The 18,726-nt window shown below is 36.1% G+C and overlaps 1 protein-coding gene across 1 annotated transcript in view; it reads left to right on the top strand.

Moving 5' to 3' along the window:
- Window positions 1-18,726, top strand: part of LOC148658417 (1,4-alpha-glucan-branching enzyme-like) — a 377,056-nt gene that overhangs the window by 246,752 nt on the left and 111,578 nt on the right. The window lies entirely within an intron of this gene.

The following is an 18,726-nucleotide window of genomic DNA, read 5'->3' as shown; positions in this document are numbered from 1 at the left end:
CTTTTTTAATGTAAGATCTACTTTTTAATTTGCCAGTCCAGCGCTATCTACCAGTGTGAATTTGAAACTCATATAGGAAAAACAGACAGTGGGCACATCAGTACAATACCCATCAATAAAATGACAGCAAATAAAAGCAAGTGACTCATGTTACAGTGAAGTAATGTTCCCCATTTTTGAAAAAAAAAAATCCTACCTTAACATGAGCATTGGCACTGAGAAGCTTACTTGAGAACAGTTATAATTTTTTTTAACGTGTTGACACTGCTGATCATGTCGATGACACTTTTATTTTATCCCTGCAGCTCAACATTCAGCTCAAACAGCAGGTCAAGTCAAGTCAAGAGGAATGCTAAATCCAGAAGCCCTGTCCATCCTCTAATTGGGCATATTCACCATGTTTAGATGACTTGAGAAACTCTTTGATTCAGGCAACAGCTTTGTTTTTGAAATCTCCAAACAGCCAGAATGTGGCTTACACAGAACAATGTGATGATGGCCACTTTCCCTCTTGTATTAGGCCTCGTGAAAAGCGACTGCTGCTAGTTGACATTTAAATTTTTCCTCTTTTCTTTTCCGTAACTCACTTTTTTTGTGGGAAAGTCCACAACATACATTTTGTGTGCAGTTTTGAAATGTTTTCTGTATTTCCCTTTATCGAGTAGCATTGCTAGCATTGCAGATTTGAATGAGAAATAAAAAAACTAATAAACATGCTCCCATTCCTTGTGGTAACAGTACGTTTTCGGTCTCTTTGCTTCATCATTTTCACTCAAACACTACAACTGTCAAATAGGCACTCAAACTTATCAAACTGCAGCCGAATTTGTCACGGCCAGTCTGTTTCGCTCCACTATGCACTGTTGCAGCAATAACCAAGAGAACGTTCTTGAGTAGCACACACAACACTATTTGCGGAACACCTGTAGCTTTTTTTTTTCAGTGTAGGCCAGCACTCAGTGAAGAGACTTTTACAACCCATTCGAGAAGGGTTAAACACACACAAAATGTATGACATTACATGCATAGATCTGAATAATTTTTAAGCTATCAAAAAAAGTAAATAGTCAAATAGCCCATTTGTTTTTTGCCCAACATCAACTGTTTTGATCGACATCGATCGATCCACTGGCAAGCGCTCCGCGATCAACCAGTTGGGCGCTCCTGCTCTCCAACCTGAGAGAAGTTAATTTTGCCTGAAATAGTGATGGGGCACTCAGAGTGAACCATGATACAACTAACAAGAAAATGGTAAATCATAAAAAAACACAAGGCTACTGTTTTACAGATTAGAACCATACAGAGCCCAAGATGGAGAAAAATAAAAATTGTCCTCCCATTAGACAGTAAGCTCTGAGCAAACAATTATCCAATGGCTACAAGTCAGGAGTGATATTTGTGCACACAAGATATTGATTTTGTGGTTATGTGAGAAGTCGTACACACAGGCATACATACGAATTAATTTTGTTTATTTTTAAATTATAAAAATAAACATGGAAACCGAAGATACAGTTTAGATGGGAGTGGACAATCATGAAAAACTTGTTTAACGATGACAAATTAAATCCAGAGTATAAGTGTGACAAGACCATAGAAATGTAAAATACCATGCTTAGGTATTCTAGTAAAACTTCCAGGAATGATTCTAGCAAAATTATCCTTTTATTTCCCTGAAGAAATAAATGGGTGTCGTATTTCTGAAATCTGTTGAGTTTTTAACCATATGAAAACGCAAAGCATATCATGTCATATTCTCCAAGCGGGATTATGCATGCCAATCAGCTGTCCTGTACCACATTAGCACGTACATAACACGTGTAGGTCAGAAATATCTCATGATATAAATAATTTCCCCTCTCAGCATCTAGGGGGTAAGAAGTGAAACCCATTTAACTTGCTTTTGCGTCCCCAGCCCTATTGTAATTTACTCTATCATTGCCTGCAAGAACATTATATTCCTTTGGCTTTGTGCTGTGGCTGGTGGCCTACTTTAATTGTCTTATTGTTTATTTTCTGATTGGTGAGGTTTGTATTAGCAAAGCACTGTATATGTTCAGCAAGTTCAGAAATTTCATGAAACAGAGTCTGTCTCAAGTGGTACAGTAAGTGGTGAAATAAGACAGGGGTGCTCTATTTTTCTATTTATTCTCAGAAGTCTCCCATTGTCAGTATCTGTACAGACTCATTGCAGTTTTTTAAACATGGTGCTACTAGTGTTTGAGCACACAGATAAAAGTGTACTGTCTTATATTTATATGTAAATCCAACTGCTTATGATAACACTACTAGTAAAAGAGTGAACAGTAGCAAGAGAGGAGGAATTATTTAAGTGGTATAGATGCTTATTAAAGGCATGGAAAATTTGCCTGTAGGCACAATACAAATACACCTCATTACTGACCTATATTGTACCCTGTTGTGCTGCTCAGACCATCTCAGAACAGAGGCTCAATTTGGCTGGGATTGTGTTGTAGTTTTGGGACTCTCCCCAGTGTCATCTGAGACTATTCAGCTCATTTAACATGTGGTCCATGCTGGCTTTGTACAGTTTATTAGAAAGAAGCAAAAACTATAGGTTAAGACAATTTACCACCATATGATGTACATATTTTTTAAGTATAGCTTCATATATAATTGCCATTATTCAATATCTGCTCATGATGCATTAGGATTTTTCTTTCATTATTTTATGCCCTAGATATTATTTTTGTTAGTGAAAAAAATGGCATTATTGTACGGCTTCAAAATTTGCCTCTCATGTAGAACAGTGTTCTGTGAACAATCTAAATTAAAAAGCATCTTGCGTGGTTGCACTTACTATATAATTATCTGAGAAGTAACTTCTCATTCCCCTTTGGGGGCTTTTTTTATCACAGAAAAGACCAATATAACAGCATAGGTTTAGAAAAAGTGCAGCATTGTCACAATTTCTTTCATTTATAATCATACATTTCAGGGGCCTGTCCCTAAATTAGCTATTGTTTAGGGAATAGAGCCTGCAGTATGTGTTAATAAAGGAACATAAACACTTAAGTAGAAGTTCTTTTTGGTTGAGTACTTCAACATGAAATTTCAGGTAGATCAGAGTAGTTTCTCAGAAGCGCAGTGATAATCTGAACTGGGTTTTATTAAATCTCATGTACTGCACCTCTGCAGTGTTGATTATAGGACAATTCCATACTATTCCTATAGAGTCAACTGCACTGGAAAATGCAAAAACCTTCACTAACATGTCTTTTTTAACAATCTCACAGTACTCTGAAAATAAATACAATTTCAGAGTGTGTGCTACATACACATAAAATAGCTGTGCTATTTTTGAAGTGTGTAATTGAATTTATTTTAGTCCAGTTAAATTAATGAGGCTTATAAAAATATCTAATAAGAGTTTTTTATATTTCCAGTAGTCTTATTGATGGAGATCAGTAAAGACTGTGGACTGTACCAATTTTATTGATTTTCTGTAAAATCATGACCTTATGGAGCTTAGAATGTGATTATTTTCTAAATATTTGTTAGGTGAGTGTTAGCAATTTCTTTAGCAAGTACTCTTTTCAGCTAGTTGTTTTTAAATTCTTATTTAAGATGTCAAGACTCTTAAATAACAACAGACAACAGTCTCTGAACATGAAATATTTAAAGAGCTATTTTTTTTCTTAGAAAAGATCAAATCCACAGAGCAAAGTAGTACAGTTTTTCCTTAAAAATGAAAAAGAATTGTAGACACATAATACTGCTTTCCTTTAAGATTGTACACTAAGTTAGGTTAGCAAACAAAGTATTTTAAATGGGACTGTTTTGTTGTATGTCTTTGAAAAGTAGGATATGTTTTTAAGACAAGGCAAAACTTGTCTTGTGAATTAAGGCTTGGGACTTGTGAAATGTTTGCAAAAAGTCTTCTGATGATTTTTTTAAAGATTTATACTTCCTTTTGTGTAAATTGATAAGAAATTGAGTAAATGTTTGAAAAACTCCTGAGCTTTGTAAAGAGTGAATAAATAAAGTGTCTGATTAAGCTTGTGTTCTGCATACAGTAGGTGATGAAAATATCCTTTACAACTTGAGGACCTCCTTTAACACTATAAAGAGAATTTTTCAGGATAGTGAAGGTCCACAGAGAACCTACCAAAGAAGGCTGGGTTATGCTCTGGTTAGGGTAAAACTTTGGGACTGTGTCATGGTTAAAGTCCCAGCCCTACCACTGTATTGTAGTGCACTATCCTGAGTTAGTTAGCCTCCTATTCTTGTTTCAAGTGTCTGTGCTGTTGTACAGCAGTTTTTTATGCTTATCACCAAGACACTAAGATGTTTTGCATTAAAATGTGCTCGTTGACCAATTTATCTGAAACTACAGTATGTATTCTTTCCTCCCATTTAAGCTGCAGTTGAGCCCTATTTATCAAAATAAAAAGGTGTACATTATCTGAAAACAGTGTGTTCATTAGACTCCTCATTATCAAGTCTTAATTGCAAACTGCTTTGGAGCACTCCATCTGGATATGTTCCCAGAAAAAAAAAATGGTTGATTCACCAAGCTTATCATAGAAACACTTACTGAATTTACACCAACTGTGGACTGATAGAAATCTTCCAAGCTGAACGTCATCCACTTTGATTCAATAACCTACCAGCTCAGAGTGATATGATTCACTGAGCAAAGAGAATATCTGAATAGCAATAGATGGTTGCTTTGAATTGACCTATGGCTTTTACAGTGGTGACAGTGTGGAGTAGTGGTTAGGGCTTTAGATTGCCTACTAGAGCTTTGTGGGTTCAAATCGCTGACCCAGCTGCTGTACTCTTTTAACAAAGCACTAAACCCCAAAGTGTCTCAACTTGTAGCGAAGTGTGCATTTTGGAAGAAAAATAGGAAATTGTCATTCCTGTAAGTCACTTTAAAGAAAATCTTTATCTTGGCTAATTAATATTATTCCAAAAGGAAAATCAAGTTATCACATTACAAAAGGCAGACTGTATACAGCCACTTAGAACGCGTGACAATATTCACACCAGCAGAAAGCACACGGCAGTATGCCACAGGGCTGTTCTAACTTTTCGCTTTCATTGCTCAGTGTAGATCAATATGTGGCACTTGTGTCATATTAGATGTTACTAAAATTCTAGCCTCATTTAATCTATTTTTTGTTAATCAAATTATAAAATATTTATTAACGATATAAATATTGTATATTATATAAACATATAAAATAGATAGCCTAGCTACTGTTTTAAAATGTCAAGTGGCTGTACACTTTTTTTTTTTAAAAGGGGATAACAAGCCATGAATGGAGCACAGATCCGTCAGGTTGAAAGCTCTCACATTAGAGCGCTATGAATGGTACCTAAAAGTACAGTACTGTAACATTCATGTACCAGAAGCCAATTTCTTTAAACTCAGTTAATACTGAATCAGGCAATGAAAGGAAAATGTTGGAAGCTGAAATTTAAAGTAATGTTATCAACAGTATTAATGTGTGAATATAAATATAATATATTTACGAAGCAGGTAGTAGTAGCTGAAAATAATTAGGTACAAAACAGTATTCTACCTTCTTCAAAAACATTTTCTGCATCAAATTCTTTAAGTCTGTCACTTGCTTTCATTATTTTGGAAAGTTTTGACATGCTCTTTTTAACGACATTTCCCCTAAACACTTGTTATTTCTGGAAAGCTTTTACGTGCTTGTTTTTACTACATTTCCCATGAATGCTTGCAAGGTTCATATTAAAAATACACAACAGATGATTGAACAAACATAAGTTATACAGTATAAGTACTTATAAACCACCCAGGCTGGGTGGGACCTGCAAGACCCGAGGAAGCAGAACTGGATTTGTGGGCGATGTAGTTTATGTGGGCATGGGAAAAATTGGGCTGTCTAGATTTGTTTTATGGTTTATTTTCAGAAGCTGAAAAAATAAGAAATATTGTGTCTACTATTACTATTATTTTGCAACACCCAAATGTTTGTTGAGGGTTCCAGTTCTATTCATCTTCAATGTGAAAAATTTTTTTAGGATGTGAACAGGAATAGGAAAAAATCCCATAAAAGATCCTGTACAGCCAGAATGTTTCAGATCAGCAAAAATATAACTTACACTTTAGATTTCCAAGCAAATTAGCACAAAACAAGCACTAGTGAACCACATTTTCAAAGTCAAGTAAGAAAAAAACACTCAGGGCCGTAATACCAAACACAGCTTCATTTCCACAAAAAAGTCACAATTAACAAAAAGAGTGAAGATAAATACATTGTTGTTTAAACACAAGGCAAAGTACTTCAGTCCACTCAATTAACAGACTTACGTGTAATTAAATAACAAAGAAAGCCAATACTACATTGCAAAAATGAGTTAACAGTCCTGTAATTAAAAAACTAGCCAGCAAGAAGTCGATGAAACAGCTCTGCATAATCATTACAAATGACTAACTTAAAATACTAGGGAAAAAATATCCAAAGATTAAGTTATTTTTAACTGTATGGATATGTGGATGGATGGCTAGTTTATTCCCCATACTCTATGTACTGTATATACAGGGGTTTGACCTGTGCAACAACACTGTTGTTAAACAGTACCATGAACTTGTACAAATGGAAAGTACTGTACATATCATAGAGCACGAATGCATTATTCCCCTGAGGATGCATGCCAGCCATTATGGACACAAATGGCAACTACTGTATGTCTTGTAAAAGCAAGAAAAAAAAGTTTCTGATTCCTTGCTCTTAACACTATACAGTATGACTTGCCTGCTTCTTCGTCTAGTCTGTTTCTGACTTGGTTGTCTCATTAATAAGGTTCATTTACAGACAGTGGAGGCCGTTATGGAGAACAGCTTTTGATAAATTAAGACATCTTAATAAAAGAGACAGAAAAAGCATTCAGCAGGAGCCTCATGATCATATCTGATTACCAATATAAAATGCTGTCATTTTTAATTGATAACGTTACAAACTAATTTAGCAGCGACCCTCCCTTCAGCTATAATAGATTGAAAAGTAATAGAAACAATTAGACTAAAGATGGAAATAGGCTGCTTGGCAGCTGCAAGGGACAGGAAAATGATTTCAGAGCACTCAGCAGCTTTCTGACTGCATGCTTTGCCTCCTATATAAATTACCTTTTGCTCCACAGCCCCCTCTGTCTTGAATTATTGTGTTTTGTTAGAGCTTTCTGTGTAAAGAAATGAATCCACCTCATTATTGCTCTAAACACCTTAAAGGTCTCAGTGGAAATAAAGAATTTATTAAGAAACAGTGTCTGGACATGTAAGCAGGTTTTTGCTTGAAAATGGTATAACCATTGTCTTGTGCAGAAATCCAAAAATGCACAGACAAGATGTGTAAAATATTTCAGCTTGCTCAACAGGTACACAATCACCAAAAAGCACAAAGAATTGTGGTTCAATATCTTCAGCCTAAACCCCATGTGACAGGATGAAAATTCCAAACAAGGAGACATTAACAGTCCTGGGCTTTTCCTCAAGGGCTGGGGCTTTTACTGCTGAGCAAGTATAACGTCAGAGTTTGTCTTCTCTATTAAGTGCACTGACCTATTTCTGGTGATCTTAAAAGGCAGACAGTGAACCAATTTTGTGCTCCCTGCAGACATCTATATAATGTTGGGATATGAAACCAAAGTTTTAGAAACCTAAAAGGTTGGATTTATGTCTACCATGCCAGTTTAGGAACAGCAACTTTTTTTGTTTTTTTTTGTCATTTTTAACTTTTAGAAAATTATTCTGCAATGCAGTTTTGGACTGAACAAAAAGTTTTTCAGGGTTGGTTCCAAAATAAGCTAAATTCCAGGTCATGTAAAATAGGAGTGATTCAAAAAATGGTTTGTGTACAGTATGTGTCTTATTTTAAATGCTTCTTCTTTGTGTTAATTTGAATGGTCTTCCCTTTTTGCATTCATTTTAATGTCTTTTGATACCAGATATATCCAAATGTGTTTCCATTTTAAGAAGTCATTTTTTCTATAGGTATTAAATTCTGGGGAATAATCTTTTTTTAATAAATTGAAATACTTATTTTTTTACATACTGTACTTTCCTTCTAATGTTTCTAAAATGGTATTTATGTGTACAGCTTGTGATACCACGTAGGGCAGCACACACTTAGGGGCATTGATCCAGGTGGATCCATAGCATCACAACACCTTTCCTCACATTAGTATTTCACATTTTCACATTTCACATTTCTTCTGTTTTTAAGACAGAAGAGTACTGTTGTGTATGGCCCCCTTCTTGCATAGTACTCTAGATTTGAGGCAGTTGGTGTTATTTACCTAGCTGCCTCCAGTTATTGTGCATATCACACTCCTTCGGAGTGATAGCTGGACTGAGGATCTCTGAGCCCTTCGCTCAGGCCCGGTGATTTGTCCTCCCAAGCTACACCACCCTATAAAACCGTAACTGTTTTAAAGCCTTGTTGCTAGCTTCTTTTATGAACCCCAGGGTCATGCTTGAGGCTGGAGCAGAGAAACACTCAGCTCTTCAGTCTCAGTATACCAGGCTCACCATCCCACCCCTGGCACTTCACTCGTGGACTCAGTTTAAACAGATGCCCAAGCAAGCGAGCTGTGATTGCCTATGACTTCAGTCAGCCAGTGAGGCAGTGTATGGGAAAAACACAGTCCTCCACTTTCTCAGGGAGGAGATTCAAGGTCAAGGTGATGGAAAAATCCTACTGTCTGTGTCAACATACTGAAAACAGAAGTGCATCAAGCTACAAAAGGCACTAATCATTATTTCAGTGTGTCAACAAATTCCAACAAATGATCTTGAGAACAGGTTGCTTTGCTGCAGCATCTGATTGGTTAGACTAAGGGGCTTGTGAGCGATAATCTTTCACAGTAATTAGAGAAGCAGCTTCCTTGTTGCAGGATTCTCCATATTTATGGAAGTCCTTTCTGAGGACTTGATCATCACTGAACCCTGATCTTAAGGATTTTCTACCTCACAGATAATCCATTTTGCAGGGTGCCCAGAAATTCCAGCAGAACATTCCAATGCCTCATTTTTATTGAAGGTTATTCTCATCCAATGGGAATCAAATGCAAAACCTCTCAAAACATTACAGCCAAGCTTCACCAAGGCGTATGGAGAGGCATATGGGAGAATTTACTGGTTTACATTACCCTGTAATGCTGAGGGTTTGTTTTGTATGGGAGTAAAAAAACCTTTGGGTCTCCAGTGGACCTAGACTCAAGAAGATTTTCTGCAAGGGCCTAGATGTGCTCCATGACAATACCTCTGTACAATACAATAGTGTGCTGTTGTTGGGCTTCCACATGAGAACTGTGCTTTTTATAAGTATAGTATCTTGTTTTATAAAGAGCTATGTACTTGCTATTGTCCTCTTTCCTTAATTAATTTGGATGTCAAGATATATGCCAATGTGTGAACTTTCATGGTGACAGATAAGGTTTGTGATTATCAGTGATGTCTTTTTCCTATCATTAATGCCACTGTTGATACCAAAACCTCACCTGCAATTCTTTCTTTAGCTACTGAAATGGCCTTTGGTTTTGTTGAATTGGACTGTGTCTGGTTGATTAGAATGTGTCCTTTAGGGACAGAGCTCATCAAAATGATCAAACTTCCATATGCTAACATAATGGATGTCCTCTCTTCTTGCTGTTGTTTGCCTTTTTATTAGAACCCCTTGCAGAACCACTGTGACCTCTTTTTTAACATACTATAAATGCACATGGCTTTTAACTTCATGCTGACAATGTGGTATTGTGTTTTGAGGATATTCCTTGGCGACTCCTTCTTCTTAATGATTTAAGCATATGTTTGGGCTATCAGATTAGTATGGCCTGCAGCCTTTGAATACTTAACAGGCAAAAATGACTTAGAAAACATACTGATGGCTAAGCATTTTAAGTGTAATAGTGTTGAAATCATCCTTACATACAACTGTCAACTTTGTATCTAATTTTTATACCATATAGCATATCGAGATAGATTTAAATAGAGGCAACATCCCAATAGTGTCAAAACATGTACTGCTATAAAACAATGAGTATACCCCCTAGCATAGATTTCTTCAGTTCAATGCTGCTTCTCCCTCCTCATCTGGACTGAACATCACTCAGTAATCTGGACATCTGTGTAGATGAGGAAGAAGCCACAGGCACAATCAAATCCCTATCTGAACCATGAGAAATCCTCTTGTGTATTAGCATTATCATTTTTTTATTTGTGAGTAAGGCAAGTATTATCTAATTGCACAGCTTTCATTTTATACTCAACATGGTACTGCACCTCTGTACCTGTCTGATTGATAATCTTCCTACTTGCTACCTTGCACCTTTCATTCAGCTGACTCTGGTCTCCAGTCTGTCCCACAAGCTCGTCTACATTCTGTGGATGACAGGGCCTTCTCCTGCTATGTCCCTAAGCTCTGGAATTTTATCCCCAAGGAAGTCACAGAGTCATCTTCCCTGCGTGCTTTGTGTTGCTTTTTTATTTCCTAACTTTGTTGCTGTTTTCTTTGTTTTAACAGCTTTTTTTTCCAGTAAAGCACTTTACAGAAGATGATCATTTTAAGAGCTTTATATAAATTAGTTGGTTGATTCTTATTGTAATAATTAATAATAAACCTTTTTTCTTATATTTTATAGCACCTTGAAAGGTGGCTTCTCAAAGCGCTTTACAAAACGACAACACCAACAAAAATAAACAATATACAGTATACACTATGAAAATACTGTAAACAGTGAGAGAGACTGTAAATGGTGTGAAAGGTGTATGTAACAGAACGAGTTAAGTAAAGGGCCTTATAAAGAAGAAGGTTTTGTGTCTAGATTTGAAGGAATTTAGGGAAGGTGACTCTCTGATATCCTTAGGGTTAGAGTTCCAGGCACACAGGAGAAGGTCATGTCACCCATAGAGTGTAAATGTCTTGGGGGACAGATAGGAGACCAGAATAAGAAGAGTGAATGTTGTGATGTGTGGAGTAGGACAATAGTAGCTCAGAGAGGTACTGAGGTGCCAAACCATGCAGATCCTTATAATTGAGCATGAGGATTTTGAAGTTGACACAAAAGCTGGCTACTATACAGAAAGCCAGTGCAAAGGCTCCAGGATAGGAGTAATGTGGTCACTTGCACTAGACCTAGTGATGATTCTGGCTGCTGAATTCTGGACATACTGGAGTTAGTTTAGTGTAGATTTAGAAACACCAGCAATTATTCTTCTTATTATTCTTAGTTGTATAAACTAATTGATTTAACATTGATGTTTGCAGTGTATACTATTAAGGGGAAAATGGAAAAGCCAGTGTTCTCCAATGAGCCTCAGGGTTTTTTTCTTTTTTGTGAGGGTGGAGGCTCCATCAATCTCTTTGAGTTTAGAAAAATCAAAATGAAGAGAAGGGAAAAAACAACTGAATTTCAGCTTGGCTTGCTGGGTAAAGAAGAGATTAATATGCTTTGTGAGCTGCTCTAGGTCATAGAGCCATCTCCCAGTTTGTTAAAAAAAACAAAAATCTAATTTACTGGAGCACCATCCCAGTGGGTATCTTTAGACACTGCAAGATACAGTACCACTAACCAGCATGCTGTTGCTAGGGCATTGGATAATTATTATGCCAAGAAAGTATAAATCACCAATAGTCAAGTTGCAGCAAGTGAATCTAGATTTCATTCATTAAGCCACATTTCCTCATATCTTTAACATAATTGAATGTGTTTCCTCTTGGCTTTGACAGAATTACTTGCTACCTGTCAAATATGCTGTAATTGTGGACCCTGCTTGTTGTTAATGTGAACATGGATTTCTTACTTTTACATTCTATCCATTTCCATCATCATCACTTTTGTACAATTAATGAATCTGCATAGTGACGATATTACTGTACTTCACAATTTGCAAAGTCTAGCTGAACTTTATTTTTGTTCAAAATTACCTGATAACAAAGAACTACATTATCATCAGGTAATTTTTTTCTATACAGAAAGATTATCTGATTTCCTGTTTTTTACATGTACAATCATATTTTACACATCTTTGCCATAATAAACTACTTTACTATGATCCACTGTACTTTGCCATTCTTTACTATAATTCTGTTGTTTCTTTCTCTTCTCTGAATAATGATATTCCTGCATGCAGTACACTTTGACACTGCATGTAGTACACTTTTGTAGGTGATTACCTGCAATTTTGCAGACCTCATAGGGAGAGTAACTACAAACTATTCCCTTTGGTTTGAATTGTCTGATTTGCATGTGTCATCTTCAGGTGCCTGTGTCTCCTCACCTCGTTCACATTGCAACTGTCAATGAAGCACCTATCTCCTCATTTCAGTGAATTGAGACACTTGGACCTTCACACATTTGATTTATTTCCTCAGCATGCACATACAGTAATTGACCATGACTAGTGTCAAAAAATAAAAAAAATAATCCAGACTTCCTGTAGGTAATTTATGGTCCACCTATTTACGTGTCTGCATTGCCCTCTTCAATCCTCATTCTAAGATATTTTGCCAATATTAAAAGCCATAGGAGTTTCTGTAGTTGGCCCTTCATTTGGGAAAACTAAGATGTTTTCAGATAGGTGGATGGGGAAACAAGGAGTCGTGTCTACTACAAAGCACAGAAAAGGTTCCAAATGCACAAAGGTCATTCAGACCATCTTTTTCATTTTCTCTTAAGATTGTAAGAATATACGAAAGATTAAAAAAGGAGGCCGTCCAGTCCATCTATCCCATTTGGTAGTTGAATACGTTCTCGGTCCTAAATGCACTCACTCTTAATTTACATCTGTATCCCTGGGTCCTTTGTTTCATTGTTACTGAATAAAATGGGTATCTGCAGCTCCAAATTCACATGTTGATAATTTTAATCTGATTTGTGGTGGCTGAGTACTTTCATTCCCTGTAATAATGTGTTAGCAAGGTGGGACTCATAGTGCATTCCAGGAACGGGAGAGAACCCAATCGAGTTACCCAACCCCAGCTGGCTACAGCACCATGACCACCGTACCCATAACCACCCAGTCCATCTGTGCACCAGCAGGGGCCGGCTTCCAAAGCTACACATTTCTGAGACTAAGAAAAAAGAGAGCACTCACTTGGAGGTAGAGTGGCAGCTAACGGGCGCACCGAAACGACATGGACGCAAACAGACGCGGTGTCACATCCAAACAGGGAACCATGGAAGCTCTGATTGCAGTGCCCGTATTAATCCAACAAGTGAAACTAAGGAGCAAGCTAGGGAAACACAGAAATCAAGCTTTAGGAACTCGGTGTCAAACACTGAGCTCCGAGCTCTGTCAGATCCAAGTATTTATTGTTCCAGAACACTCTTCAAGTCCTCTTGGTTTATTTTCGTGGCAACTGGTAAAGGGAGGCAGGAAGGTGATGACGTAACCTGCTGATGTGACGCAGCTAGCTTGCCTCGCCACAGCAGCTGCTGGGACAAATTCCTTCATTTTTGAATGAATTCCTTCATTTCTTTACTAATCTACAGAACAGGCCAGAATGCAAAGACCTTTGAGTATAAGCATCTCATATTACCTATGTTTGTAAGATTTTTTATTTAAATGCTGAACACCTTCGGATCAGAACTGGTGACTTTCATTCCTGCTAGAAACTGCCAATATAGTTCTTTGTAGAATGGGCATCATCATTCACCCAGAGTCCTTTGTGACATTTAGCACTCTCTTCTGCTGAAAAAGAAAAATAGATGCTGAGAATTCAGCATTAATAAATATTTTTGAGAATTCAAATACAGTGTCATATTTAAAACAGCAGATACATGACATTGGGTGGCCACTTGTTTAGCCCAAGCAAATATTCGGTAGAATTTATAGTTATTTGCCAAGCTCTATCATTTCAGACTGCTGTATTTCATCTGCCATTTTACTCATAAAGCTGATCAACACAGAGTCTTTGGTAGGGATGGTTTGGGGTTTTATGGACAAAAAATGTATTAAGCAGATAATAACATAATCCACCAAATCCTCAAATCTGCCACAAGGAAAAAATATTTATTTCAATCTGAAAAGGGTTCACTATTTTGTTTCATAAGACTATTCCGTTCTCTGATGCTGTTCTCTGCCTGAGGGTTTTTAAAAATGAATTCAACAGAGGGTCATTTTATGTTTCATTCAGGGCTGCTTACATTGTCATAAATTTTGAAACACCCTCACATTCTTTTCTTATGCAATTACATGTACGAACAACCTACCCGTGTGCTTTCATTTTTATTACAGTAGTTATAAGGTTAACAAACTATGTGAATGAACAATTCTGAACTTACTAAGCTTTAACTTTGTGTTTGAGGTGATGCTACAGGGTATGTTTTTTTTGTTTTCTGCTCTTTGAGCCTGCCATACATGCCCTTATAAACTGTGACAACATGGCCAGATCTATTAGGGGTCTCTCTTCAATTTTGACAGTATTTTGTCAAGAGTTGAGGGTAGGAAATTGTGAAGTATAAGTCACAGTGAAAGCTTATTATTATTGCTTTTACTATGTGCTTATAAATTATTGCTTATCCATGACATGGAATTCATTCTCTAACAGCCCTGCCAAATAAACTGCAACCAGTTACATTTTGATTTAGGATTAAGGCAAACATATGAATCATACCACCCACAGGCTTCGGATGCAGTTAGAATTATTCTAATTACACTTGCATTTCTAGTCTGTGGAAAGTGTTATTCCTTTGCAGCAATTCCTCAGGGCACAAAAGAACAAGGGTAAGAAGTCAAGAGCTATCCATCATAGCATATAGGAACTTATTTTTAAAATCAGAAAGGTGCAAATACTTGTTTCAATCACAACCCTGGTACTGAACTCTCAGAGGTAAAATTCTCTCTGCACAGGTTTGAGAATTAGTGCTCAGGGTTAAAGAAATACACTGGAAAACCATCTAAATGAGCTTGTTCACTTCCACATTGGCAATTTCTGGGTTTTTTTTTTGCTACTTGCTCCTTTGTATTTTGTGAAAGCTGAGTACTAAGAGAGAACAGTTCTCTATCTGAATAACTAACTTAACTGATTAACTGAAGCTGAAACCAAAACAATTAAATCTAGCATTAATAAGAAGGGAAAACAATTATACCTGTTGTGAAGCAATTCCATCTATTTCAGGTTTTGTGAGCTTCCGGCTGTTGTTTGTAAGACAACATCAGGTGCTCAATGCAGTATGTCATGCTTTTTAAATGATGACTGAAGACATGGATTTAAAATTAATTTAAAATGTGCCTATTTTCCTTAATCTGTATAATTTCAACAAGAGCCTGGGGTCATGAAAGACTGATAAATCTGGTGTTTGTTTCCCAATATTTTATTTAATTTGTTATATAATTATCATCATTATCACTGTACAATTCTGTATGTTCCAACTAAGTGTTATAATAAAGGTACATTTTAAGGGAAATTGTATTTTGAAAGTCAGTGTTTCACCACAAGATAAGTATTCACAAGTTGTATTCTTCCTACTTAAGCATCTTCCCTCAACTTTCAGAATTACAGGCCAGTTGTTTTCTATGCTCATATTGTGGTAGAAGGTTTTATTCAGTATTTTTATATTAAGGAATTTCTGTTTTCTGTATTTTTTTTTCACATGTGTGCTTATTGCAGAACTTTCAGTATTGTTTCATTTTAAATGGCTATATTGTCTATGGCCATGTCTCACAGCATACAATTCCAACTTTCAAAAAATCCTTTTGTTAAAATTCATGTTGTCACATGTTTTCACCTTTTAAAACTAACAGTACAACCACAAAGCACTGATTAAGGCAAATTAAATATTAGCAGAAAATGTAAATGTCATCAATTTGATTTCTACTTTTTTTCTAGACTAAAGAATTACCTCTCTCAATGTGACTGAATGAAGTAATGTAAGGCAGCTTTTACATAGTTTAGTATAAAAATAGGAAAGAAAATTGAGTTAATTGACAATCATTTGTTTAAATAGTGAACCTTCAGCAAGCACTCAGCATATACATAATACAGAACATAGTTTTTAGACATGCTGGAGTTGTTTTTATTGAGTAACAAACTTCTATTCTCCCACAACCTGGCAGCTTCTTTTGGTCGATACCATGGCATTGATTTTTGGCAATTTGCTTGTTGGATCTATTGATTGTCACCCTTTAAATGCTACCATTTAATGAAAATGTTTCCCCTTCCTTTGGTTGCCAATCACTTACAATCACACAAATCCCTTTACATCAGCTGCTGTGTCCACCTGTCATCCCATTTTTTTGGGCTTCCCATAATCTGACTCTGGTGCAAGAGGTCATTTCTGAGTTGTTAAGCCTCCTTTTTTCTGAATGTCCAAAATAGATCCCAGTTCTTAGTTTTGTTTTGTTTTTTGCAGCCTGTATTCAGGTAAGTTGCTTCTTAACATGAGGTTGTCAGTTTCTTGTGTATATCATTTACTTATTATATTTGCTCACCAACATTGTCAATAATAGCAGGCAGATACAGACCAACCTGATTCTAGTCAGTCAAAATGTGTCAGTCTTGGACGTATGTACGGAGATGGATAACTTTCTGTAGAAAGCTATTCTTAGCTGAAGCAAAAATCAGCTCCATAATTTTACAGACAAGACCACAAAAAAAAAACACTAATAAGAATTTCAGACCCTATCTTTTAGAAGGCATTCATAAGAGGGTCTGTGGCCTGCTTGTTTTCTTTATATACAGAAACAGCAGGAGCAATAAATAGGTGCCATACTAGGACTATGTGCCCTTTTCATGAAGTCAATACAAGTGGCACAAAGCTACCATCAGTGATATTATGACTGAACACCAAATCACTAAATCAGAATGTGCCTTTGAAGAATGCTTTTTAAACTACTGCACCTCTTCTCATCTTTAGAGAATGCCTTGTGGAAACATTTTGCTGAGGAGGAAGCATTTTGCCTTTACTGTGAACAAAGCAGAAACTATGCTCTTCAAAATAAAAAAAATACATTATTTGCATTGCTTAGTAACATACCGATAATTTCCTTTTCATACTTGACTGGCATCTTTATAGTGAAAGGATGAAGTTTGCCCAAATATATGTTTTCATCCATACACTGTTTATCTTACAGGAAATGAGGCAACCCTCATGTTGTGCCTTCTGAATTCCAATACAAAAGCTGTGTTGTATTAGGAATGTCTTAGGGACCAGAAAAAATGTTGGCTGTTATTTCAAATTTATTTTATGGTAGTGGTCAAAGGCTACAGACAGGTCCAAGTCCAGGTTTTTCAATGTTTCTTATTAATTTTTAATACAGTTTATACCCTCTAATACGTAAATGCACTTTTTTGCTTTTAATATTTTAGTATGGATTTAACCTGAATAATTCTGAAACTTTACCCCATATTTTTTATGGATATATAAAAAGGTTCTGTGGGTGCCGAATTAAAAGATGACAGCCTAGAAAAATTAGGAAAGGTTCCTGAGAGACAATGTTCTAACACTGTTTTTTTCATTGTTTCCAGAATTTCTGCTACTTTCCTTATGAAAATAATCTAAAGTTTTGGTTCAAATGAGAAGTTGGGCTACGTACAGTATGGGTTATGTTAGGAAGGAACACATTTCATTGAGCTCTGATACAAGACAGCAAAATAAGACAAACTAAAAATTGCAACCTTGGCAGTTTACTTTTTTAACTTTGATTTCCTTCTTTTTTGTTTTTGTCAAGTAGTAGCACAATACTCTGGGCCTTTGAAACTGCCGAGTCACCCTAGTGACATATTGTGATTCATCTCCTGTAAACAGTGATAATGTGCATGCTTTACTTGCTAATGCTTTCCTGTTAAGCATCCACAAATGGTTGTAGGTGACAGCTTTGACTCCTACGCAACTCTTTTTTTTTCAAATTTAAATTGAAAAACATCATTTTTATATCTACAGGATGTCTGCATATATTTAGATGCTCAATAGGAATGTGCAGTTGATCTTAATAAGTAAGCAGAGGTAAAATCAAGTTTAGTCCAAAAAGTTTACTTTGTACTGTGAAGAAATGCTTATTTCAAAGTCTTTTTTTCCTGTATATAGAGAATGTGACTGTTTCAAATGTTTTCTTAAAGGTTTGTGTCCTATTCAGTAAAATCAACTTAATTATTAATCTCTGCCTTTTTTTAGTTCAACAGCAATATACTCTATGATGGCTTTTATACTCACTATCTGAAAAGATACGCTTTTTTTGTATTGAAGCACTTCTTAGAGAAAATGAATGAGGAATGGGGTCTAAAGTCTAGATTTTTGTCTTAATAATAAAAATAAAAATAATTAACATTATATGTATACAATGGTTTGCTAGTACATTTTGCCAGACTATGAAACTACAACAATGTTAATTTGACTAGGTGTGTGGAACAGTTGCTCTTAATACCATAAGACTGAATCAGCTCTTGACTCTCATAGCCAAGCTCTTGTAGCATTGCTTCTTCATATAATATATCATAAGATAGGCCTGCTTATCTTACACACAACAGAATTACCCCTTAAACAGATCTTGATCAGTCAAAAGCAATTAATTAATGAATATAAAGACTCTACACAAAGTGTGGGGAAGTGTGTATATTAAATATTGTTTTTTAAAACATGCACCTCGAAGCCATGCAATTTTTGTACACTTGTGAATGAGACTACTAAGAACTCATTTTCACACTACAGTACACTTGCATCCCAGCAGTGTTACCCCCCTATAGCCTGAACAGGGTGGTTGGGAGACCTTTAAGGAAAATCATGGTG

This window comes from Lepisosteus platostomus, chromosome 7 (assembly GCF_059453375.1).
Source record: "Lepisosteus platostomus isolate fLepPlt1 chromosome 7, fLepPlt1.hap1, whole genome shotgun sequence".
NCBI classification, from domain to species: domain Eukaryota; kingdom Metazoa; phylum Chordata; class Actinopteri; order Semionotiformes; family Lepisosteidae; genus Lepisosteus; species Lepisosteus platostomus.
The sequence above is the reverse complement of the archived record's forward strand: the minus strand, read 5'-3'. Positions and strand labels throughout refer to the sequence as shown.